Source organism: Ovis canadensis, chromosome 12, assembly GCF_042477335.2.
Source record: "Ovis canadensis isolate MfBH-ARS-UI-01 breed Bighorn chromosome 12, ARS-UI_OviCan_v2, whole genome shotgun sequence".
Lineage (NCBI taxonomy): Eukaryota > Metazoa > Chordata > Mammalia > Artiodactyla > Bovidae > Ovis > Ovis canadensis.
This window is the reverse complement of record NC_091256.1, coordinates 15087575-15112655: the sequence shown is the minus strand read 5'-3', so window position 1 is coordinate 15112655 and position 25081 is coordinate 15087575. Positions and strand designations below refer to the sequence as shown.

Genomic DNA, 25081 nt, shown 5'->3' with positions numbered 1-25081 from the left:
AGACAGAGGAGCCTGGCAGGCTACAGTGCATCCTGTCGCAGAGTCTGGCACAACTGAAGCGACTTAGCATTCATACCTGTGTGTTCTAGAAACTTGGTAAAAGCTTTATATACATTATCTCATCTAAGCTCCATCATCTTGTTGTCAGCAAAGAATTACTATTATCCTTATTTCACTGATTAAAAAAAAAACAAAACAACACATATTCAGAGAGTTGTCACTTGCCCACAGCTAGTAAGGAGTCACAGAGACAGTAAAAGGGAGTCAGGGACCAGACCACAGTTCTGTACTGACTAGGATGATTCTAGGAGGTCTGACTCCAAATGTCATGACCTCAACCACTACAATATTTGGTTTGTGTCTAGGATTACAGGCAAAAGTTAGTCTCTAGACAAAATCTAAGCTACAGTCTAAATCCCTCACATTTCTCTCCCACAGGATTCAGTGAAGACAGCTGTGGACGCATTTGCCATGAAAAAGTCACTGAAAATTCTTCAGTCCCACAGAACACATTCATGGAGGTCTGATTTCATTGACTGAGCCATTTTCTCATGTCCCGTACAACCAAGAGCATAAACCGTTATCTGCGCCGTGTACTGAGGACGTTACCAGCCTGAGTGGAGCAGTAAAGCACTAAACCGCGACGCTCATTTCTACTGCAAAGGATGTAATCTCAAAAAGTTATTGATGAGATAATCAGCTCCCAGCACTAACTAAAGCAACAGAAAGTTTTGCATCTGCAACGTGGATTTCTTTAAGGAAAGAAATAGAAGGTAGGGCTATTTATCAAGAGCTTACTGAGTACTTGGCATATGGCTGGGCCCTATACTCCTGTTGTTTAATTTGAACCCTACAAAACCTGACGAAGTGGGGGTTATCAACCACATTCAGCAGATGAGGAAAAGCTGGACTAAGAAAGGTTACAATATCTTGTTCAAGTTCACAGAGCTAAAAAGTGGCAATGCTGGAATTCAAGCAGAAGCCCTGTAATTGCAAAGAGAATGCTCTTAACCACTGCAAAGTATCACACCTTGTTTGTTCCCATTTCCCCTCCCGCCTCCCTACAGTCAGACTCTTAATGCAAAGAAAGAAAGCTGTGAATGGCTTGGTTATAGAGCCTGCACCATCTCCCTTCTTGCGCCAGGCACCTGTGACTTGTAGGGCAGAATTCAACTTAAAGGAGCTCTTTCAATTTAGACGTAAGGTAACCATTAACAAATAATCACACCACACCTACTCTGTCTTCTGAACTGGTGGGGCTGCTGCTGCTAAGTCGCTTCAGTCGTGTCCAACTCTGTGCGACCCCACAGACGGCAGCCTACCAGGCTCCCCCGTCCCTGGGATTCTCCAGGCAAGAACACTGGAGTGGGTTGCCATTTCCTTCTCTAATGCAGGAAAGTAAAAAGTGAAAGTGAAGTCACTCAGTCATGTCCAACTCTTAGCGACCCCATGGACTGCAGCCTACCAGGCTCCTACATCCATGGGATTTTCCAGGCAAGAGTACTGAAGTGGGCTGCCATTGCCTTCTCTGGGCTTGTGAACACACCAGACCATTAAATCAAAATATCTGTCTAAACAGTACCAAGAGGCTGCTCCAAACCAATGAATATTAAGAGTCCAAACTGAAATTGCTTTATCAGTTCAGTCAGTTCAGTCACTCAGTCGCGTCTGACTCTTTGCAACCCCAGGGACTATAGCACGCCAGGCTTCCCTGTCCATCACCAACTCCCGGAGTTTGCACTGGAGAAGGGAATGGCAAACTACTTCAGTATTCTTGCCTTGAGAACCCCATGAACAGTATGAAACTACTTTATACCTGCCCTCTACCCTCAGCCCCTGCCTCAGGCACCGTGCTTCTGCGTCAAAGTCCCTATCACGTATGTGCTCATCACTGTGATAACAACTGTATCCACTTTCTAGGAAAATTAAAAGAGTTCTATGGAAATTAAAAATATATACTAACCAAGAGAGAGATACATGTAATTAGTTCACTCCTTTCAAAATTTCTAGCGCCTGGGGACAAAAAAGAGGTAAATAGGAAACAATCCTAAATTCAAAACAGTGAGATCAGAGCACAGGCATTCAGCAACATTCGATGTTTCCACTGCAAGAGAACTTTCAAACTGATTCCAAATCAGCCCCCGGTTACAAAATCCTAAATAACCTAATTTTTACTGGGTGACAAGACATCCATGTCCTCAGTAAGCCTGCATATACCACACAAATGCACACACTTTTTAAAGGGGCAGATCTCACGTGACCTTAACTTTACAACTGGTTTCAATCTGTTCCTTGTGGGTTGGTGGTCCCTCTTTGTTCTTCTCTATGACAGTCTACATACATAAAAACAGCGCTACATTTCGAATTTATAAGTGTACAAACATCTGCGCTTTAAACGGACAAAGTACAGTAGCAGGTGCTTTTGTGGTTATAAAAGTGATACTATCACAATACAGCTGGGAGACAAAGACAGACCTATAATACCACAGAAGGCTAGAGGCACAGGAGCCGGCTCGTCCACCATGCACTGGATCCATCACAGATCACAGGTGGAGGCAGGAGAGGCGAAACCTGCCCAGTACCATGGAACAGGATGCAGAGCCTCGAGGAAACAAAGATAAATTAAAAAGGATGAGAAGAGGTGGGAATCTTTTAAAATGCCTTATCACTCACCACTCATAAATTTATACTTAGTCAGAACTTCTAAGGTGCTACAAGTATCCATATTTTCACCACATGCATTTATTTCCACACTTACAGCGTGTGGTGGGACAGCCATTATTAGTTTCGGTGAGTAGGAGCTTTAATGATGCGTTCTGAGAAATGCTGGAATTACAGAACATTACATTTCAATTTCAAACAACTGTAATACACCCATTCAAATGAGCAACCTCTACTGAAATATGTAAGGGGCCCAGGACCCAGTTTCCCTGCAGCAGATTCCACCAATGTCTCATAGGCTGCCCACGTGAGCTTTGTTATATGCGTGTTTTGGAATAAAGAATCAATGTATGGGTCCAGACTGTTGAAAAATATGCTATCAATTAGAACGAATGTTGCTCTGTACAGGTTTAGTTTTTATTTTTAATTCAACCTACGTGTCTCCTTGGGTAAAGCTATTCAGGTTAACCTGATTTGACACACAGTGGCCAAGTTCAACCACATGCCACAGAAGGCTCGGGGGCCTCTGCTGGGCCCCTGGTAGACCACGGCTGGGTAAGAAGGGTAAACACACTCAGTATCACCTGATTTCATCACCAATGCTGTAAAGGTTATTAAACATTCCCATTTATCCAGTTAATACTGATGAAGGAGAATGGGAATAGCTTCTAGGTAATGTTAGTGATTCAAATTTAAAACAAGAACCATCCTTCTTTTTCAAGCATCTAAATCAATTTAAAACTATCTCAAGATTATGACAACTCATCTGTATGAGTCAGGATTTCTTGATGCCAAACAACACAAACCAGCACCTAAAATAACTTTGATGCTGAAACTGATATAAACTTATAACTCTGATTCATAATCGGGGTTCATAAACCCAGCCTCACTGTTCCCTCTGATTATAAATTGGTACTTCAAAAGTAGATTTACACCAATAAAACACTGCTTTAATCTGCTGCATATATGAGAGCTCTGTGTAAAATCTTTGTTTTAAAAAAGGAGTCTGGCCCTAAAACAAAATAATATTAGACTCCGCTGTCTGTTTCTCCCAGGATTTCCCACTCTCTTTTACTATTAATGTAGCTTTCATATAATATTTTTGGTTCTTTGAGTTTGGACTTATTTCTTATTTGAGTTTGGACTTATAAGTTCTTTGGACTTATTTCTTCTTCCAACAGAGGTGTTTTAATTAATTCATTTATTTATTTTGGGACAGTGATGTGGGAGAGGTATGGGGCATGTGGAAGGAGGGGAACACAACTCTGCTGTAGAGATGATTTTCCCAGCCAACACGAACAAAGGCGAAACACACTTCAGGCTGGAAAACGAACAAGTCAACGAGACGTGATTTCATAGGGAGCATATTAAGGTTCCGCTAGAGTGGTTTCCTGCTTCAGCAGCTTTGCAGCTTGATTTTATTTGGGGCTGCTAGAGCCAAGGGAGCTTCGTTTGGTCAGGAGATTGAAATTTGTCTTTATATCTTTTCCATCTATCATTTGTTTGTACAGTTTCTTTACTTTCCCCGCCCCTGGAGTCTTAGGTTGTGTGATATTTGGGCCTTTAAAGAAAAGGGTCTGAATCCCTTAGGCATGTGCTGAACAGCTGCAAACCTCCTCAAACACTAATCCCTAAAAAGCAGACAAAAAATCCAGAAGGATTTTTCTTACTTAAAAATTTTTTTCAAGGAGGAAGATCAAGAAAATGTAATATTGTAATTGAGAGGGAATGACTCTGGAGTCAAAAAAAAAGAGGAAAAAAAAAAAAAAGGAGGCCCAGAAAGTCACAAGCCAACTAAGCATCCACAGACGAGGTGATCATTATACATGCACTGAAAGAGCTAAACCTGTACAGTTGAATCATTAACGTCAAATACATTAGCCCAGTTCTTCTCCTTCAACTTAAACTGTTGATGGACATTCAACACACTTAGCCACCAAATCCTTAAAGGGATTCCTCTAAAACACAGTCTCCATTGACCTTGGGAGTGCACGTCCCTGTTTTTCTCTATCCCTCCTGTCCGGTTTCAGCTGTCTCACCTGTAAAATGGACACATGCCTCGTTGTTGAGCACCTAGCTCCCCCAGGATCTCCAAAGCATGACTGCAAACCTGCAAGCTCTCCTGGCTCAAGGTACCATTTAATTAACGATTGCTACGTTCACAGATCTGCAGACAGGCTGCATGATGCAAGCCTGGCATTACTGGGATGGCTTGAGCTTCTGTGGTGCTCTACTGAGATCTGTTTCCCTTTGGGCCAGTGGTCTCTGCCTTGCCCACCTCACGAGGCTGTTGTGTGGCTAAAATGAGATGGTGGGTGCAAAAGAATTACATCAACACTAAAGCACTACACAAATGTGAAGAAGTATTATTTTTATCTCCAAATACACTAGGATTCAGCATTCATCAATTTCCGACATGCTCCTCACCCGGCCCTGGGCCAGGGCCAAGAGCACAGCCTGCTGCAAATGCACAGCCCTCGGCAAATAGTGGCTGGGATCAGACAGCAGCAACAGGCAATTAACCAAGCAGCTGTAAGTCTCTAGGAAGACGTGAGGGAGATACCAACGGGAGAGCAGAATTTAATCTTCCACTGTCCTTCCCCCAAGGGGCAAGGTGAAGGAGCAGCCCTGCGTTCCACACGGGGAACTGTGCTGAGGGAGACAGGAAGGAAGCCACAGTGAGACCAGATTGCCAGAACCCTGGGTGCTTCTGTGCTTCCACTGGGCCCCCTTTCCCACCATTCCTTTCAAACCTGCCAGTCTGTATATGAAGATGCAAATATCAATACATCTAAGAAGGTGATTTCTCACTTTTAAAAATAGACATATATATGCTGTTAGACAAAAATCCAAATGAGTTAGACAAACACATCTTCCAATACAGATTACTCAGTACCTAGCTATGAGGAGGATTAAAATTAAAAAAAAAAAAAAACCCATAATAAAAGGGACCATTTAGTGATAGTTGTACAGGCAACTGGTGACAAGGAGGAGGCTAGATTTCTATACCTAAATTCCTTCCTGGCGCCTTGATTAAAATGAAATGAACTGAGGCAGCCAAAGAGATCATTTTATTCAGATGAGTGTTATTAGCCTTTCTGGCTTATTTTCTCTATTATGCATTTTGCTGATGCTGACAGAAGCAAACCTGCTGGATGGAGAGGCAAAGCCTCAGCGGATTTATGGCTTGACAGTGCCATGCATAAAATCAGACCCTTGCTGACCCAGATAAGCCAGAGGATGGATGGGATTTGCTGGGGAAGGTGTTTAAAGAAGAAGAAAAAAATCACCAAGGTGGGAACTGACTTGAAAAAGATTCTGCCTGTAATGGCTGCTGCTGGTTGTGTGACCCAGTAGTACAGCGGGAGCCTGGAGGCATCTTTCAAAGATAGGCAGGCGGGCAGACAGGGAGGGGGCAGGCACACTTCCCTGAGCTTATCACAGCGACAGCTTCAGCTTTGCCAGCAATGAGATCAGAGTAGGAGAGTTCAGAGACAGAAAGAAAAAAGGGCCAAAGGCAGAAAATGTATATTCTACATATGGAGAAATGAGCTCTCCATTTTTCAGGGATAAGTTAATACTACAAATTGTCTTCAGTGGCCTAGACAGATGATTAGAAAGGATTCATGCAGTGGTGTACCCACCTTACTCAAAATAGTCTAAATTGTCCCCTATAATCACGTGTGGGGGAAGAGCTGTATGGAAATGGAATTCTTGTGGCTTTGGATCAGTTCCAAGGAGTCCAGCCACACCCTTGGGATAATGGCATATTCGAGAGCCGGGAGCTTAGGAATCTGCTTTGAAGTTGAGAACTGGACTAGCACATGTATGACATCTTAATGACTATTTCCTGAATGACCACAGGACCAAGGTAGAGCCCTGAGTTAGGTCAGAGAACTGGGAGTTCTGTATTAATAGAGCCATTGTATTAATAGATGCTGAATGGAAATATCTCCATCAATTTACGCTAGGTGAGAGATCTTGCCTTCCCTTCAACCACCCCTACCCCGCCCATGTTCATGGTGGGGAGGGGAGGTTAGAGCTTCACCCAAGACAGCTCTGTGGGTCACAAGAAGAGAACTCGTTGAAGGGTGGCTGGCCTAAGATATGAGTATTTTCCACCCTGGTTTCTTGCCAAGATTTCTGGCAGCTTACTGTCCAGCCTCCTTCGCTCGAAAGGAAAGACTTTCCTTGATCTCAAAAGTCTTCTTATTTCATTTATTGATGCAACAAATACTGATTGAGCGCCTACTAGGTACCAGGCACTGTTCTGAGCATGAAAGGGAGCACAACTCTTACTTTTGACCAGGTTCTTGCATGTTTGCAGACCTCCTGGATCTAAGACCTGACTTTTCTGCTCCTAAACTGTCCATCAGCTTTAGCCCACATCTTACCGCAGTCCTGATACTTGGCTGACCCATTGTGAAACCCTGATTTGGCTGACTTAGAAGATCTACCTGCCCACCAGACCATTCATGGCTGCTGTGGACCTGGGTCCTTCCCTTTATTTACATCCCATGTCTTGCCACTAGCATTCTTAGAACTATAGGGAGGCATAATCAAAGAGATTACTAAACCCTCTTAATGCACTCTGGGTGCAATCTAAATGCTGGAGAAGAAAAACTATACCAATATGATCCAGAGAACTAAGGGCCTATACATTTACTTAAGTATTAAAATTTCCCCCTGACAGCTCCCCAAAATAGGATACAATCATTTAAAGTTCTGAGCTGATTAATTCACTTAATTAAAATAAAATATCATAGCAAAGTAAAAGACATAACCAAGATATGACTGATAACCAAAGAACAAAAAAGTCATATATGTTTCTCATTAAAAAAATTTTATAACCATCTACATTAACAGTTGGATCCACATATTCCATAGAATAATCAGTGAACAACACTACAATTATTTCTTCAGTTTTTTCTCGTCTGGTTAATCAAGATATCACCAGAAACCCCATAAGTAATTATAGCACATGACAAACGTACAGAGAAAAAAATACTCGCAGATGTGTTAGCAGATTTTTTAAATGAATGAAATCTTGGGAGATGACTGAGACAGACAGTCTGGCTCACTCCTGATAGTTCATTGTAGAAAAATAAATACCTGTCTGTGCCAAACTGGAATGATGTCACTCAGAAATCCACACACTTATTTTCAAAGCATTAACCACTACCTTGGGAGAAGGCATCTCTCCGGTATCAGGCAGAAGTGGAGAAGCTTAATCGACAGCCAATAACTCTTCCTGCCTGGCAAATGGTCCTTACACATATCAAGTACCAACAAGCCGCTTGGGAAGAAAGGGTATCCCTAAGATTTAAACTGCCCCCTGCAGAATACCTGTTATTGAGACAGTGTGTTTCCTTACTTGGCTCATGATAACAATGCGAAAGGAGAAATAAAGCAATATGATTTGGTCCTGTGAAACTATAATTGTTGTTTAGTTGCTGAGTCGTGTCCGACTCTTTTGCAACCCATGGCCTGTCGCCTGCCGGGCTCCTCTAGCCATGGGGTTTCTTTCCCAGGCAAGAATACTGGAGTGGGTTGCCATTTCCTTCTCCAAGGACCTTCCCAAGCCAGGGATCTGTGAAACTATAGAACTACATATAATGAAGTCTAAATAGTCATCAGATCAGCTGCCTGCGCGGTCATCAGTTCTCATGTGCTATTTTGAAATTTATCTTGCCTTATTGGAAGGAAGTCTCTTGAGGACAGGAGATAGTTTGGAATATTCAGTGAACGTCTACCACCAAGAATGGGTGGGTAGTTAATCAGCACTGATTAATGACAGATGTCACGGCCACAGACCTCCACAGTAAGACAACTCATGTAAAGAACAGTTAACATCTTCAGCCTCCACCAACCCTGCCTAATCAACGACCGCAGCGTGAATCTGGGTGGCTGTTGAGTGACTGACTTTGTGCACCCACTAGTTTGTGTGCTCTAAATTACAGCATTATTAACCAGCCGATACTTTGCTGGCAAAAGTTTAAAGAGCTGGATGGAGTAAGAGATGCCCTGGTCAACTTCCAGATTAGTAGGTTACTGAGTTCTACAGGTCTTTAAGGCATCTGGGTAAACAATGATTACCCCATCCCAGCAAGACAGTACTCTGTGGAAAGCGCCCTGAACCATGCTGATGACCTACAGTCTAGTCTTAATTCTGCCACTTGCTGACCAAGTAAACTTGGACACATCACAGATGCAATCTGGGCCTCAACATTTCTTCATCTGCTTAATAAAATAAGTAGGGACGGCAGACCTTCCCCGCCTAACTCACACGGCTATCAAAAAGGCCAAGTCAAAGGAGGTGATGTCCATTAAAAAACATCATAAACACTAAGTGTTCTACACCTACAAATCAGTATCATCAACATGTGTTATTATTGTTGTAACTACTATTATTACATGATAGTTCACACAATGTATTTACATTCACAAAACAAAATAGCCAGAGTCATGTCGGAAAAGACAAACGTGTCCCCAAATTCCCAGGCCTTATACAAGTTTGCAATGAACTTACTTCATAAATTCTGTACCTTGTCCGTGCACGAAATAGGAATACACTCTGTTGTTATTAACTCATCTGGTTCTCTGGCAATTCCCAACCTCAGTGAGTCTCCTGTGGACAGGAGACCTAGGGGAGGCTTTAAAGGGAAGACTTCTACAGTGTAAAAGGAAGCAGCAGAGGGTACAAAAATAAGAAGAGAAACAAGAGAGAACTATGGAATTTCAGAGGTAGAAGGGACTTTCAAGATGGTCTAAAGTCTAACCAAACTTGTCATTTTATTTTCTAAGTGAAGAAATTGAGGCTCAGGGAGCCTGGGGTCACACACAGTGGCAGAGCAAGGGCAAGGATCCAGGTCTCCTGACCAGCAATTGCTTTCTTATTTTATTGTGGTTGCTGCTCTATTTCAACTAAGATGCCCTTAGCAACTATAAAGCGCTGGTGCTGAAAGAGTTAATGGGCAGTGTCCAGCTGCCCCAGCCCCAGAGCGCAGAGCTATTCTAAGACAACACATAACAGGAATACCAAGGGTCCATGAACCCAGAGGGAGCAAAACTGCTGGTGCCTAACGGCGCCGGAAAGCATGTTGACGCACTGCATGTGGTTATACATGAAAGACGAGTGAGCAGGAAAAGCAGTCTCCAATCCCGCCCCATTCTAATTTGGGGCTGACTCTGGGCACCTACTGGAGGCTGACCACACCCCGGCCACTCTGTACAATGACCCTTCAGTTCCTTCGCTCCCCATTCCATGGCCCCAGTTAACTCCTTCTCTGCCTTCACAGGGGCCATAGCAGATTTGGAAAAAGAGCAAGATCAAAGCACAGCAAGGCCCAGGAGTGAGCGTGGGTAACCGGGGCAACTATAATGGGAAGATTCTCAGTTTGGATTCAGAGGATACCCACTAAGCTCTACAGTCTCCAAGCAAATGTGTAATCTGAAGCCTGGAGCAGCTAAGCTCCAAAGTCCGTTAGGGAGTAATTTCTCCGAGTGTGAGTGTTCAGGACCCCAAATCACCTTACATCAGGATCTCTTGCAGTGCCGGTTTAAAATCCAGATTCCTGTGGCCCTCTGGCCAGAGATTCTGACTTGCTACAAGTTCAGGGCTGCTCAAGTCTGCATTTTAAATATTTATACCAGGTAACTTTATGCACACCAAAATGTTAAGAACCAATGCTCGAAAAACAATGTTTTTCAAACTGTGGGATACAGCCCATTAGTGGCGTTTAAGAAGTCAACTTAGCAGGTCACCAGTTATCATTTCTCAGAGAATGAAACAGAAGACAGTGGGACAGAATAACAGAACAAAGTAGGAAATAGCAGAGCACATCACACAGAGCAAAGGTATCTAGGTATTGCTTAAAAACATGTTGTTCTTGGTTATAACACTGGCATAAAGAACATATATATGTCTGTGTATGCATTCCAGCTCACAGTATGAGATATTCTGGGGGGTGACTACATACCCCAGACCCTTTTGAGAATCTGAGGATTTTCTTCCAAGTATTCACCTTCAAAGGTGAATACTTTTCTTACAAAGGAAAGATATAAGCATCTGAATGCAGAGTTCCAAAGAATACCAAGAAGAGATAAGAAAGTCTTCCTCAGCGATCAATGCAAAGAAATAACAACAGAATGGGAAAGACTAGAGATCTCTTCAAGAAAATTAAGAGATACCAAGGGAACATTTCATGCAACAATGGGCTCAATAAAGGACAGAAATGGTATGGACCTAACAGAAGCAGAAGATATTAAGAAGAGGTGGCAAGAATACACAGGAGAACTGTACAAAAAAGATCTTCACAACCCAGGTAATCACGATGCTGTGATCACTCACCTAGAGCCAGACATCCTGGAATGTGAAGTCAAGTGGGCCTTAGAAAGCATCACTACGAACAAAGCTAGTGGAGGTGATGGAATTCTAGCTGAGCTATTTCAAATCCTGAAAGATGATGCTGTGAAAGTGCTGCACTCAATATGCCAGCACATTTGGAAAACTCAGCAGTGGCCACAGGACTGGAAAAGGTCCGTTTTTATTCCAATCCCTAAGAAAGGCAATGCCAAAGAATGCTCAAACTACCGCACAATTGCACTCATGTCACACGCTAGTAAAGTAATGCCCCAAATTCTCCAAGCTAGGCTTCAGCAATATGTGAACCGTGAACTTTCAGATGTTCAAGCTGGTTTTAGAAAAGGCAGAGGAACCAGAAATCAAATTGCCAACATCTGCTGGAGCATCGAAAAAGCAAGAGAGTTCCAGAAAAACATCTATTTCTGCTTTATTGACTATGCCAAAGCCTTTGACTGTGTGGATCACAATAAATTGTGGAAAATTCTGAAAGAGATGGGAATACCAGACCACCTGACCTACCTCTTGAGAAACCTGTATGCAGGTCAGGAAGCAACAGTTAGAACTGGACATGGAACAACAGACTGGTTCCAAATAGGAAAAGGAGTACGTCAAGGCTGTATACTGTCACCCTGCTTATTTAACTTCTGTGCAGAGTACATCATCAGAAATGCTGGGCTGGAAGAAGCACAAGCTGGAATCAAGATTGCCAGGAGAAATATCAATAACCTCAGATAAGCAGATAATACCACCCTTATGGCAGAAAGTGAAGAGGAAGTAAAAAGCCTCTTGATGAAAGTGAAAGAGGAGAGTGAAAAAGTTGGTTTCAAGCTCAACATTCAGAAAACGAAGATCATGGCATCTGGTCCCATCACTTCATGGGAAATAGATGGGGAAACAGTGGAAACAATTTTGGGGGGCTCCAAAATCACTGCAGGTGGTGACTGCAGCCGTGAAATTAAAAGACACTTACTCCTTGGAAGAAAGTTATGACCAACCTAGATAGCATGTTGAAAAGCAGAGACATTACTTTGCCAACAAAGGTCTGTCTAGTCAAGGCTATGGTTTTTCCTGCGGTCATGTATGGATGCGAGAGTTGGACTGTGAAGAAGGCTGAGTGCCGAAGAATTGGTGCTTTTGAACTGTGGTGTTGGAGAAGACTCTTGAGAGTCCCTTGGACTACAAGGAGATCCAACCAGTCCATTCTGAAGGAGATCAGCCCTGGGATTTCTTTGGAAGGAATGATGCTAAAGCTGAAGCTCCAGTACTTTGGCCACCTCGTGCGAAGAGTTGACTGATTGGAAAAGACTCTGATGCTGGGAGGGATTGGGGCAGAAGGAGAAGGGGACAACAGAGGATGAGATGGCTGGATGGCATCACTGACTCGATGGACGTGAGTCTGAGTGAACTCCGGGAGATGGTGATGAACAGGGAGGCCTGGCGTGCTGCGGTTCATGGGGTCGCAAAGAGTTGGACACGACTAAGCGACTGAACTGAACTGAACTGATTCACCTTCAAAGAAGGGAGGAAAAAAGTGGGGGAGAGGGAGAGCTTAGAGGGAGGGAGCAGGGAGGGTCTCATCTGCACACACGTCTTAATTTGCACGAGTCAAGGGTTCCCGACCTTCAGAAGCCCATCCCCTGAGGACTTCTCCTGGGCCAACCGCTATAGTGTCTAGTGCTCTGGTCACAGTAGACACCTAATAGTTACTGGGCTATGTCAACAACTTTCTCCTGATGCTCTGTAAATGGCTGCCAGTGTTGCAATGTACCCTATAAGACATGTGGCCCCACCACACTGATTCCCTTCCTCTTGTATTCAGGGTGACTAGAAATGCTGAAGTGAAACAATGCTCTCTGAACACTGGGAGAAAGCTGATGGCAAATTCCAAGCATAAGGTTTGTGAAAGCGATGGTGTGCGCCCAACGTCACAGAGATCTGAAGAGCACGCTCCCTGTCCAGAGCACCCAGGACAGCCCGTGGCACTGGCACCTCATGCACCCCTACGGATTAGTCACGAGAGGAACATACTCTTTAGTCCCAATGTAATGATTTCCCTGGCCTACTAATACCCACATTGAAAGACACAGAGACCAAGCCTCACTTTCCCTACATGACTAAGAGGACAGAAATTCCTTAGTCCTTGATGCAAGATTCCAAAAGGGCGTAGCCTGTTAGAAAAAAGGGACAACCCAGACTGACTGTCAACACCATCTCATCCCACACCTATCTGTGTGTAGAGAGGATGAGTATGGGGGTTAAGGTCTTGCCGAATGAGGCACACAGAGGAGAGACGGAAGGTATAACGTGAGAGGGGGCAAAGGGAGATGGAGGAGTGAGCAGGGAGGACCACTGAGAAGACAGAGAGTCAGACCTCAAAACTAGTCTAAAATTCCCTGATGCTTTTCAGTAATTTGTGTTCACGTGGTGGGTACTGGCACAGCATCTAGGATGCTCTGGGCCCATCTGTTTTTGAACTTAAGCTGCAGGCAAGATTCAGAACAGCTGGAATCAGCGGCACTGACCCTGTTACATGCGTCTGGAGGAAGGAGAAAAATACAATGAGTGTGTGGGAGACAGAGGAGGAGGGTAAACAGAGCAGAGGAAGGGGAGTCTGGACGCCACCCCCAGACAGAGAGGAGAGAATGTCCAGGTCGGAACGGGTGCAGAAGAACTACTGGAGAGGCTGGTGCATCTGCGTGAGGAGGGCCAAGGAGGAGAAGCAAGCGGGCCGTCAGAACTGGAAGCCAGCCAACAGGGCGGAAGCTTCTGCAAGTCCCGGTGGCCAGGAGCGGGGCCCCGAGGCTCCGCCTCTGACGGGCCGGATCAAGCTCCTTCAGAGGCCCCACATCAGCACATTGCATGAGCTGCATGAGTCCTCACAGTCACAGCCACAGCCACAGCCAAGAACTGAGACGAAAGCTAGATTCTTGGTTCCCTAAATGCGACGTTAAGTGATCATGGAGAATGAGAACCAGACAGGAGTAGTCTTAGGAGAAAGCGGCAAGGGTCCCAGTCCCTAAGAGGGCTTTCTCAGAGTCATGGCAGGCGCAGGAAGTGGGTGTGGGTCCACAGGATGGTCCTCAATGTGTGCTTTGTGGCCCTTTGAACACTATTTTGGTTCCCAAGGGTAAAAACAGACAAAAACAAAGACCTTCAAGCCAGTATTGAAGTCTAATTAGTAGCAGTCAAGCTTTCTCAGAGCATGGGTTAGCGATTCTGAAACTACTTTGTATGTACTTTGCTGCTGCTAAGTCACTTCAGTCGTGTCCGACTCTGTGCGACCCCATAGACGGCAGCCCACCGTCCCTGGGATTCTCCAGGCAAGAACACTGGAGTGGGTTGCCATTTCCTTCTCCAATGCATGAAAGTGAAAAGTGAAAGGGAAGTCGCTCAGTCGTGTCCGACCCTCAGCAACCCCATGGACTGCAGCCTTCCAGGCCCCTCTGTCCATGGGATTTTCCAGGCAGGAGTACTGGAGTGGGGTGCCATTGCCTTTTCTGTGTACTCTAGGGATGGGCAATTAAATACATATATGGATAATGGGGATCAGGTCTCTCGGTGTTCAGGTAACACAGTCACAAATATGGAAAGGGGAGAAAATAGAATAAGACATGCAGTGTTGGACTGAATTGAAGGTACTGATGTTTACTCATAGGCTCCAATACAGATAGATAGACGGAGATATAGAAGCATGTGGGTATGCGTATATGCATACATATAGCTATTCACTACTTCTGTCTACTCAGGGGGACTATAACCCATTCTGTTCCAGTAGCAAAGAGCACATCTATCAGCCATTGTTTCTAAAAACCATTTCCCACTAAAAGAAACCAAGGCTCTTTGATGAAATGGCTCCAAAGCTGAAGCAAAGAAATACAAAATGTATCTAGAGCCTGTTGCTGTACCAGGAAATATAACAAGTACTCAAAGAATGATGGGGACATGTAAAAAGGACACAGGAGCCCGCCTGGAGGGACTCTACCAGCCAAATGTAGGATAATGTGATCCTTAAAATAAAGACATCAAAGATTGCAAATCTGTTGAATAAAACCAGAAGCCATGAATTCACATTGATATAAGCAAAGAAACACACCACCAAACAAATATGGCGGGGGAGAGAAACCCCTTCCTTACAGTAGAGTCCAAGTGATAAGATAAACGTGGAAGGGATGATGGAAACTGGAAAAATTACCACTTGGTAACCATCGTAATAATAGGTTCAAACAAGAATCATCAATAGATGCTAAAACTAGTGAGTGTAAGGTCTGAAGAATAACACAATATTTGGGTTTCCCTGGTGGCTCAGAGGGTAAAGCGTCTGCCTGCAATGCAGGAGACCCAGGTTCGATCCCTGGGTCGGGAAGATCCCCTGGAGAAGGACATGGCCTCAAATGGGACAACTCACGAACGATACATTGAAAACAAGAGGATATCCCCTCTATGGTTTTCCTGCCCAAAGTACATAACCCAAATAAAGAAATATTAGACATTAACGAAAGTATCAAATTGGAGAATACTCTATAATATAGCTGGACTGAATGCTCCCCTCAAATGTCAGTGTCGTAAAATACAAAGAAAGACCTGGAAATCTTTCCACTATCAAAGGAAACCAGATAAGACAGTTGAATGAAATGAATAATCTTGGACTTTCTTTTGCCAAAAAGGAAATATTTGAAACAAATTGTAGATCTGAATATCTGTAGATTACACAATGTTACTGAGTTAATATGTACACTTTGATTTCAATAACTATATTACCATTAGGTCAGAGAACAACCTTATTTTTAGTAAATACACATTGAAGTATGGAGGATTAAAAAGGTATCATGTCCATAACCTCCGCTCAGTGTTTCAGACAAACAAAATATGTATGTGCATGAGTTGTGTGCGGAAAGAAAGAGAAATATAAGGCAAATGTTGATGCCGCGGCCAGCACAAACAAGAGTCGCACCTGCACAGGGAGAGAACGGAGCGTCCCCGCTAAGAAAATAAGAGATAGACAAAAGATGGGGTTGAGAGGATCAGACCAAAATGGCTGATACCTTGCTTTATTGTGCTGCGGTATATATAGGGTAAAGTACGTGACTTAAGGCACTCACAAGGTTGTTTTTTAATCTCAGGATACAATCACCAGACCCTTACCATTGTATATAGAACACAATCAGAATATCTATCTTCTATGAAGTATACACAATAAAATAATCTATCTTCTATGAAATGTTGCCGAAACCAAACATCTTGGAGCCTTAAGGGTTACAAAAGTTCTTGAGGGTGGCGGGACAGGGAGCTTAGGCACATGTCCTAGGGCCCGGCATACCTGCCAGGGAGCTCCCAAGACTTAACCCTTCACGGGTCGTCCCCCGCATGTTGATATGTTAATATTTTTGTACAATCTGGGAAATGGTATACAGAAATTCTCTGACTGACTCTTAAAAGATCTCATTCTGGATGAAAAGGAAATCAGTTCCTGCATCTTTCCTTTGGCAGTAAATAAATGCTACTCTGTGTTGTCTTGTTGACGAGTCTTCAGTCTTCCGGGAGCAGAGGTTGGGTCCTATCCATCTGTGTGACCCAGCACCTGCCAGAAACTGCTGGTCACCGCTGCTGCTGATGAAGCCAAGTGTCTATTACTGAACCACAAAAATACAGGAGACCAAGGAGGTCACCCAACAATCCTGGCTCCTCAATCTTAAACTCTATACCTTGTCAGAACGTACACATTCACAGATGCATATATATAAACCTTAGGATATTTCACATTAAGTGGTAACCTCTCTAAGCTAAAATACTGGCTTAGTCTTCTGTGCATATTTAATTCCTAGAACTGCCCTAGAATAAGTGCTGAATAAATGTTTGCTGAAAGGATAAGTGAACCCCACATACTAAGACTGGTGTTCAGCAAAACTTCCTGTGCTAACTCACACCAGGGCCAGGAGTGCGCATAGCAAAGGAAGTTCTCAGCCCCCAAAATAATAAGTGAAAAATCTTATCCAAGATTTCCAAGCCAATTCTTTCTGGCTAGAATGGCTCAAAAATAGATTGAGATCTGACGTATCACTTTTGTCATTTGATTAAAAGGTGAGAACTTTTCTACAGTCTCTTTAATTTGATGTCAGGAATGCCTACTAAGAAGATGTACTATATGTATTTTTTCCATATGGCTTCCCCAAACTACCCTGTAAAATGGCTGTCCTAATCAGTCATCATCTGTCTGGATACTCAGTATGTATATCTGGGGGCTGTGAGTTTACTGAGCTGAGGATTAAAAAAAAAAAAGCATAACTGAATTCTTTGTAAGCCACATTATCTTCATTCACTTCCAATTCCTGATGAACCTGAGACCTGGCAAAACCAACACTTAGAATGCACAAGAATCAGGTAAGCATCCGAGACAAAGCCCCTAACGACACCACTTAATCCACATGTTAGAAGCAGCAGGAAGTGCTAAGGGGACTGTGTGTGGCACACCTGTCTGAGTGCCTGCATGTGTGTGTGCGTAGCATTTGGTGGTAGGGAAGGGCACACATTTCTACCCAGGACCAGAGAAACCAGAATCAAGGAGGCGGCTGCCATCTAGCCCATGTATAGAAAGGGAGGCGGGGAGAAAGGCAGAAAGTCAATAGCCCTGAGAAGCCGAGCCTTTCTTAATTGTGCCTGCCTTCCTGGGTTTATCTGCCCTCTATTCGGAGTCCACTCAATGCCTGTGCTTTGTCTTCCAGAGGAAACGTGTGAGGCATCATTTCCACCTGTACGCTGCAGCATCAATTCTGTACAGCTTCCTCCTTTTGCTAAATCCTCGAGGTGCTGCCTGTAAATTCAAAGAATTTCAAGCATCAACAGAAACCCCTACCCCCACCCCCAGAACTTAGTTATGAACATCTGTTGTTTACAAGGGTTCAGGCTGAGAGCTGCCAGACTTGTTCGGCAACCTCTACTTTAACACAGAGGCTGCCAGGGAGGGATGTCTGAGTTTCATGCAAGGGTGCCCTGTCCCAACTACTTAAGCAGAAATCGGCAAACACAGCTCAGCATCCTCCTGCTGAAGATAATCCTAGTTTGTTCGATTCATTTTCTAATCCTGGCTCTTTAACCAGCGGCACCCAAAATATGCTAAGAAGCAGAGTTGTGTTCATTGATCTTCCCTGAATTAAAACCCAAGGGGCAATGATCCAACGACCGGTGGAGGTATATAAAGGCAGGAGAGAGCGGAAAGGATTTCAAATCTGAAAAACCAAACCCCTACTTTTTTCTCATTCTCCCTAAATCCTTCATTAATACTGAGCTCTTCCCATATGACTCTGTTTCTTTTCACAGCATGATACTTCAGTGCAGCACAGAAATTAGATATTAAAGTCTTTACTTCAATTAGCTTGGGACCAAATCTAATCGAGAACATAACTGCTATCCTGTACCTCTCCTTGGCTGAGCCAAGCACCAGCCCCTCCCAAGCCCTCCACCTTCCCTCCCTCCCGGTGACGAGTGAAACCTGCTTTACACGGCTCCTGTGTTTAGATTCGTGTGCCCGCATGCACACGTGTGCCTGTTATTCTCTTCCGATCTGTCTTATTTTTCCCGGTTTCAATTATAAATGTCCTTACAGTAGAGACTGTGTTTTCTTCTTATCTTGCAAACCCTCCCACTTAACACAGCCATCTCCCAATAAAGATGGCATGGCTTTTGCCTTTAAAAGAGAACTGGATCAAAGTCATCATTTAATTGGTTATGAAGTTCTGAGAATGAAAGAACCCACCGCACATTGCTTCCTGTGTCTACTGTGGAATTGTTGTGGGCTTACAAGAACCAGGAAAATGAACAGTAAGAGTTCCTTGTGCCCAGCACTGTTGTTAAGGGACAAGATCACCAGGGTCTGTGCCTGGCAAGCTGAAAGACTAAGGTGTGTCCTGCCGACATCTCAACAGCAGAGCCCATGAGACACAGGAAGTCCCCAGCTTCCAACATCCTCCCAACTGTGCATAAAAGCATGTTTTGCTCCCAACCTGCCCTCTATCATTCCCTGCACTGAAAGAATGATATGAAGTCATTTATGCAGAAGCTTGTAAGCTTCTGTTTGGCCTCATGAGACAGACAGCCCGTAAACCACAGTTTGCCGTGCTCATGACTGAGATTTGGGCTGCCCTGGCCTGCCGGTCCTGACGGCGGCTGCTGCAGGAGGCTGAACAGGACTGACTGGTGTTCTTTTATTCACCTGGGGCACAGTTGGGACCTGTGGGCCTCAACACTACACCTTTAATGATTAGGCAATTAGTGCTAACTATTAACTCTGTGAGGGCAAGGACATCAGAGGGTAGTTGTAAGACAAATTTCCTCCTCTTGATGATGGTGAGCCTGAATCTAAAAATAACAAGTCAGGGTTAACTACCCGGTTCAAGGCAGTTCATGACGCCTAACAAACAAGACACCTGATCGGACAAAACACACAACTGCTGAGTTCTTATAAGACCTGACGTATAATTACACAGAGTCACTTAATTACATATTTCATCCCAAGGCAGTAGTATCATAAAAAGCAAGAAGCAGAAAGTCTGTCATTCAAGAGGGCCCATAGCGGTCACTGAAGTAAATGGAGACTGACATACTATTACCTAGGGCTAGGCTTAAGAGTGCGTAATTCTGCTCAGGGAATAACTGGTGAATCTGATCTACTATTAGCTATGGTATAGCTATATTTGGTCCCAACTCCTCAGGAGTTGGACAAGAAAAAACTGTCACTGATATTTACATTTACTTGGGGTCAAACACTGTCCTAAACGCTTCACATTCATTTAATCAGCATAACAACTCCATGAGGTAGATAGTATTATTGTCCACAATTTGCAGATGAAAAAACTGAAGCAGCTAACAACCCGCATGTAAAATCACGTAGCTAGCGAGTAGAAAATCCAAGGTCAGAGCCCAGAAAATCTGGTTCCAGAACCTGTGATCTTGACAATCAGGCTCCATTCCTTCTGTGGTGATGACAATTAAGTCAGCTACCATTTTTTGAGCAGCTAGTAAGTTACTCATTGGAAAAGGCCCTGATGCTGGGAAAGATTGAAGGCAAAAGGAGAAGGGGACGGCAGAGGATGAGATGGTTAGAAAGCATCACCGACTCAATGGACATGAATTTGAGCAAACTCTGGGAGGTAGTGGGGGACAGAGAAGCCTGGCATGCTGTGGTCTATGGAGTTGCAAAGAGTCAGGCACTGCTTATCAACTGAACAACAAAAATTAAGTCATAGGCACTTGGCTAGTGCTTTACAGACAGATATTGTATCTAATCTTGAGAGCAACTCTTCAAGGTACACTTTACTCTCCATATATCATGGATAAGAAAACTGAAGCGAAAAGGGGTTAAGTGACGTGGTCAAGGTCACACAGCTATAAGTGAAAGATCCAAATTTCTCTGGATTAAAGCTCTCAGCTTTTTCTGCTAAGTCTTCAAGCCTGCCACAGAGCTTTCAAGTGAATTTTTTCTCTATTGAAAAGACAAACCACTACTCCGTCTTGCTGATTCCCCACACTGCCTGTGTCTTTTCCGTCGCCTTTCATCTACGTGTGAGGAGACCTCCTGACTCTTCCAGAAGGGACCCAACCATGCTGACGGTTCTATATGGACTAGGCTAGTGAGAAACCCACCAACAGATCTTTCATTAGTCTTTAGACTCTTCCAGAAAGGACCCAACCATGCTGACGGTTCTATATGGATTAGGCTAGTGAGAAACCCACCAACAGATCTTCCATTAGTCTCTAGACTCTTCCAGAAAGGACCCAACCATACTGACGGTTCTATATGGACTAGGCTAGTGAGAAACCCACCAACAGATCTTTCATTAGTCTCTAAACCAAGTCAGCTTGAGCCATGGCAAAAGGAAACCAACCCTTGCTCGACACCAGAAGCTAATTCAGGGCAAAGTTTCCCTGAAGGAACACACAGATCCCAAATATGCCCAAGGCAAACGAGCGACACTCCGGTCCCAGGGAACACAGGGCTCTTCCTTCTGGCAGCTTCAGGCTTTTTCCTACTTCCCTCCTCAAAAGCACACCGTACTCAAAGAGGAACTTGCTGGCCCTCCACTCTTCTGATTTGCAATCACAGCTATAATATTCTCCATGGCCGACTGACTCTATTTTTCAATCCAATGCTGTCCAGGGAGGTTGACAGGCAATTTGGAACTCAGCTCCAGAGGGAAAATCCATTGGCAACAGGTGATATAACTGAAGAGACTGTGCATTCAAATACTGGGCCCAAGCCCAGGAACATGGACGTTACAAGAATTTCTCTTTAATGAATTGCGTGTCTAACCTCCCACTGAAAGGAGTACTGCAGGTGGACCATCTACCAGATTCCTATCCCCAGTACCTAGCTCAATGCCTGTATATAATTAGTTCCCCAAATGCGAACTGAATGAATACCAAAGAAATATATCTTTTTCACTCTCTGCAATCTGAGTACCACCGACAATACAAGTTTCCCTTTTTAAACTCCTAACACCTTTACTGCTGGAAGTCAAACATTCCACAGCCTCAACCATCATCTCCCAATGAACACGCCCCAAATCTCTAACAACCCACACATTAGCTCTGAATATAGTCCAGATCTTTAGCCCTGACTAAAGCCATTCATTTTCTGTCAATTACAGAAATTTCAGCTTCAATATCCTTCCGAAGTCTTAAACTTAACAACCCAAAACCAAACTTCACATATTTCAGCTCTTCAGAAACAGCTCCTTCTCCTAACTTTGGGATTTATATTAAAGGCACCATTAATCTACCAGTCACCCAAGTCCAAAAGCAACTTCACAGCCCTCTTTCTTTTGCACTGCCAAGACTGCTTGGAACCCGAATCCCACGGTCAGCAGTTCCTGCAGTCTTCCCACACCAGGTGTTCCCTCAGCCTCCAGACTGGAAGCCGCAGGAGGTGAGAAGAGGGCAGTGTCTGCCTGCTCGGCACGCATGTGGCACACGGTAAGGGCACAACGCACGCACGCCAAGTGGACTGAAGGGCCAGTGTCTATCCTTCCCATCCCCACCATCCCACCCTAGGTTAGGTCCTCATTACTTACCATGACAACGGGTTCCACTGTCTCAGCTTCCTTGTCATTTGGCAAACCATCACCACCCAGGTTAAGGTTAATCATCCTTAAATCCAGTTCCCACCTCAGCCTGGACACGTGCTGTGCAAACCTTCACTGGTTTCCAGTGTCCACTGCATAAGGCCGAATCTCTTAGCTAACAGTGAAGCTTCACCAAGATATGGTCCTATCTACTTTAGCCCAGGACCTCCATACACACTCATTCCCCAACCAAACCAGTCTACTTACTGTGCCCCAAAGTGCTTTGCACTTTCCTCGTGGCTACAACATCTTCCCCCTCCCTCGATTTTCATCTGTCAAAATCCTAGCCACTTTTAAGGCCTGGTTCAAATCCCATTCCCCTCTTGAAAGTTTGCTGACTGACCACCTCTATTGGCATTATGCCTTCTGCAGCACACACTTGGTACTTACCCCATACTGCCCTACACTGAAGCTCTGTGTTATTACATCCAGGCATAATTTGTCCCCGATTAGATTACAAAGTTAGTGGGCTTCCCCAGTGATTCAGCAGGTAAAGAATCCACCTGAATGCAGGAAACAGGAGATGCGGGTCAGGAAGACTCCCTGGAGTAGGAAATGGCAACCCATGCCAGTATTCCTGCCTGGGAAATCCCATGGACAGAGGAGGCTGGCGGGCTACAGTTCATGGGCTCGCAGAGGTGGACACGATGGAGCACCACTGACTTGACCCCAGAGTATAAAGTCATGTGGGAAAGAACCATTGCTTCCACTTTCTTGAATCTCTCTCCTCTAAGAGGCTAGACTAATAACCTTAAAAATGTTCAACAAATATTTGTTGTTGAGGAAAAGGAAAAGCTGGGAAAAAAGACAAGATGTTGGCAGTGGGTTATAAAGCAGCATAAGGTCTCTGTAAGGAACACAGCGGGGTAGCAATGTAGGAGTATTCCTCTCAAACCCAATAGAAAAAAAAAAAAAAACCCAAAACCAAACCCATAACCCTACCTCAAAGTAAAAGAAAAAACTGAGCTATTAAAAGCAGGAGATCAAAACCGAACGGGCTATGACTGAAAGGTAATTTACAGCAAGTCTACGAAAAAAATAAAAAAGCCAAACAAACGCATTATCAATTAGAGTCCTGCTGGGTAATATTAACACAGATTCCACTTTAAAAAGACAATCAAAGGCTTAGCAACAAATAGGAATACATTTAGACTCTTCAAGGAGTCAAAGAAAATGCAAGAGCATCTTCCCTAGGAAGACTTTCTACCGTCACATAATATCTCCGCTCTTAAATCAGGCAGATAGAATTTTTAAACATTAATAGGGTCCTCCTACAATGCAAAGGGATGAAGGAAGCCACATGACTTATCTTAAACAAAGCAGAATAAGATAGAGATAATCACTATAGTTCTATTTGTAGGGGGAGGAGAAGAGGAGGGGGAATCACGGGGTCAGATTCTGCGATGGAGTCACAGTCGTGTGAGCTTTAATGAGAGTGTCTGCACTGAGACAGTGTCGGAGAGGACAAAGGTGAGCAGGAGGAAAGCAGAAAAGGAAATCAAGCCAACGAGAGACAAGGTAATGGCTTCCAAGTAAGAAGCTGTCCAAGAAAAGATGAAAATAGCAGTTCAGCAACGTTGGTCCCTAAATGCGGTCGCTTAAGACTGTAACAAAATACCTAACCTAACCCAGTATGAGGGGCTGAAATCCAGCCAGCTCGAGAAACTGGCCTGGAAAAGGGTGGGACACACCATGTAGACCAATTTCAGCCCTGGCCAACCTACCCCATCCCAAGTTGAATAGTTTCCACGTCCCTGAGACGCGTCTGTCCAGGGCTCCCGCTGGCAGCTGCTCTCCTGGCAGCACAAGGAGAGAAATTCACGGCATTGCTGGGCCAACAGCTGCTGCAGCCCCGGGGGAGGCGACGCGCGCCCGCTGAGATGCTTTGGGCAGAGAACGAACCATTCTAGGGGCCAGTCACAGAGTCAGCGGAATCGAGGCTACACTTCGCCGGCTGAATGAAAATACAGTACAACTGCCCCTCCAGAGACCAGGAAAGCCACAGCCCTTCCTCTGCCCCAGCTTCTTTGACTTTAATTGCTTCTTGCCCTCCTGTCTGACCCATTTTTTGTCGCGTTCCCAGGGCACGACTTCAGTATCAGCTCCCACTAACCTGAGGCTCACTGCCATCCCTTCCTAACACGTTTCCCCCCAGTCTCTCTGCTCCAGCTGATCTTATGCACTGTTGCCATAGTTACCTTTCCAAAGCACAGCCATCTATAAATATGCTCCAGAACTATCAATGGGTCCCCCATGCTTACAGAATAAAGCCCAACCTCTGTCGCCTGGCATTCACAGACCACTGTGATCTGTGATTCCTATCAACTTTTCAGGCTTATGTCCCTATCACATTTCTCGCTTCTGTTCTTTTGCAAAACACATGAGTTACCGACCAGCTACGTTTCCCCCAGCTCTGTGCCTCTATCAACACTGTTCTTGCTGCCTAAAATGCTTCCTTCCCAATTTTTTTATTCTACTTCTACAACTGCTGCATTGTTTCCATTGAACTAAGCTTATAAAACTAATGACTTGTACTGGCTCTTTTATGTTTCCATTTCCCACCCACTGAAACTCACCTCCATAATGCCCTGTCTTCTCTGTGCATTTACGGCACGTCTCAAAGTGGATGAGTGGAATGGTCTTTCATATGCCTGCCCTCTCGTGAATCACACACAGACAACGTGGCAGAGGGTGCTAACTGTCCCCCACCATGTTCCCCCTCCATTAATAGAAATTCTACTTTCTGGTCTTTAGGTTAATAAGTACATTTCCCAGCCTTCCTTGCAGCTCAGTAGACCCATGAGTCCACGTGAGCTGAAGAGATGTACATGCCACTTCCAGACTGCACCTTTAAAAGGTAAGGATGTGTCTGCCCCTGACCCATATGCTTTTCTTTTTGGCTGGAATGGGGACATGATGGTCTGAGCCATCTTGGGTCATA

At 44.4% G+C, this 25081-nt stretch overlaps 1 protein-coding gene across 14 annotated transcripts in view; it reads right to left on the bottom strand.

Annotated features, from left to right (window-relative positions):
• SRGAP2 (SLIT-ROBO Rho GTPase activating protein 2) overlaps window positions 1-25081 on the bottom strand; it is a 257191-nt gene that overhangs the window by 124357 nt on the left and 107753 nt on the right. The gene's annotated exons all lie outside the window — the stretch shown is intronic.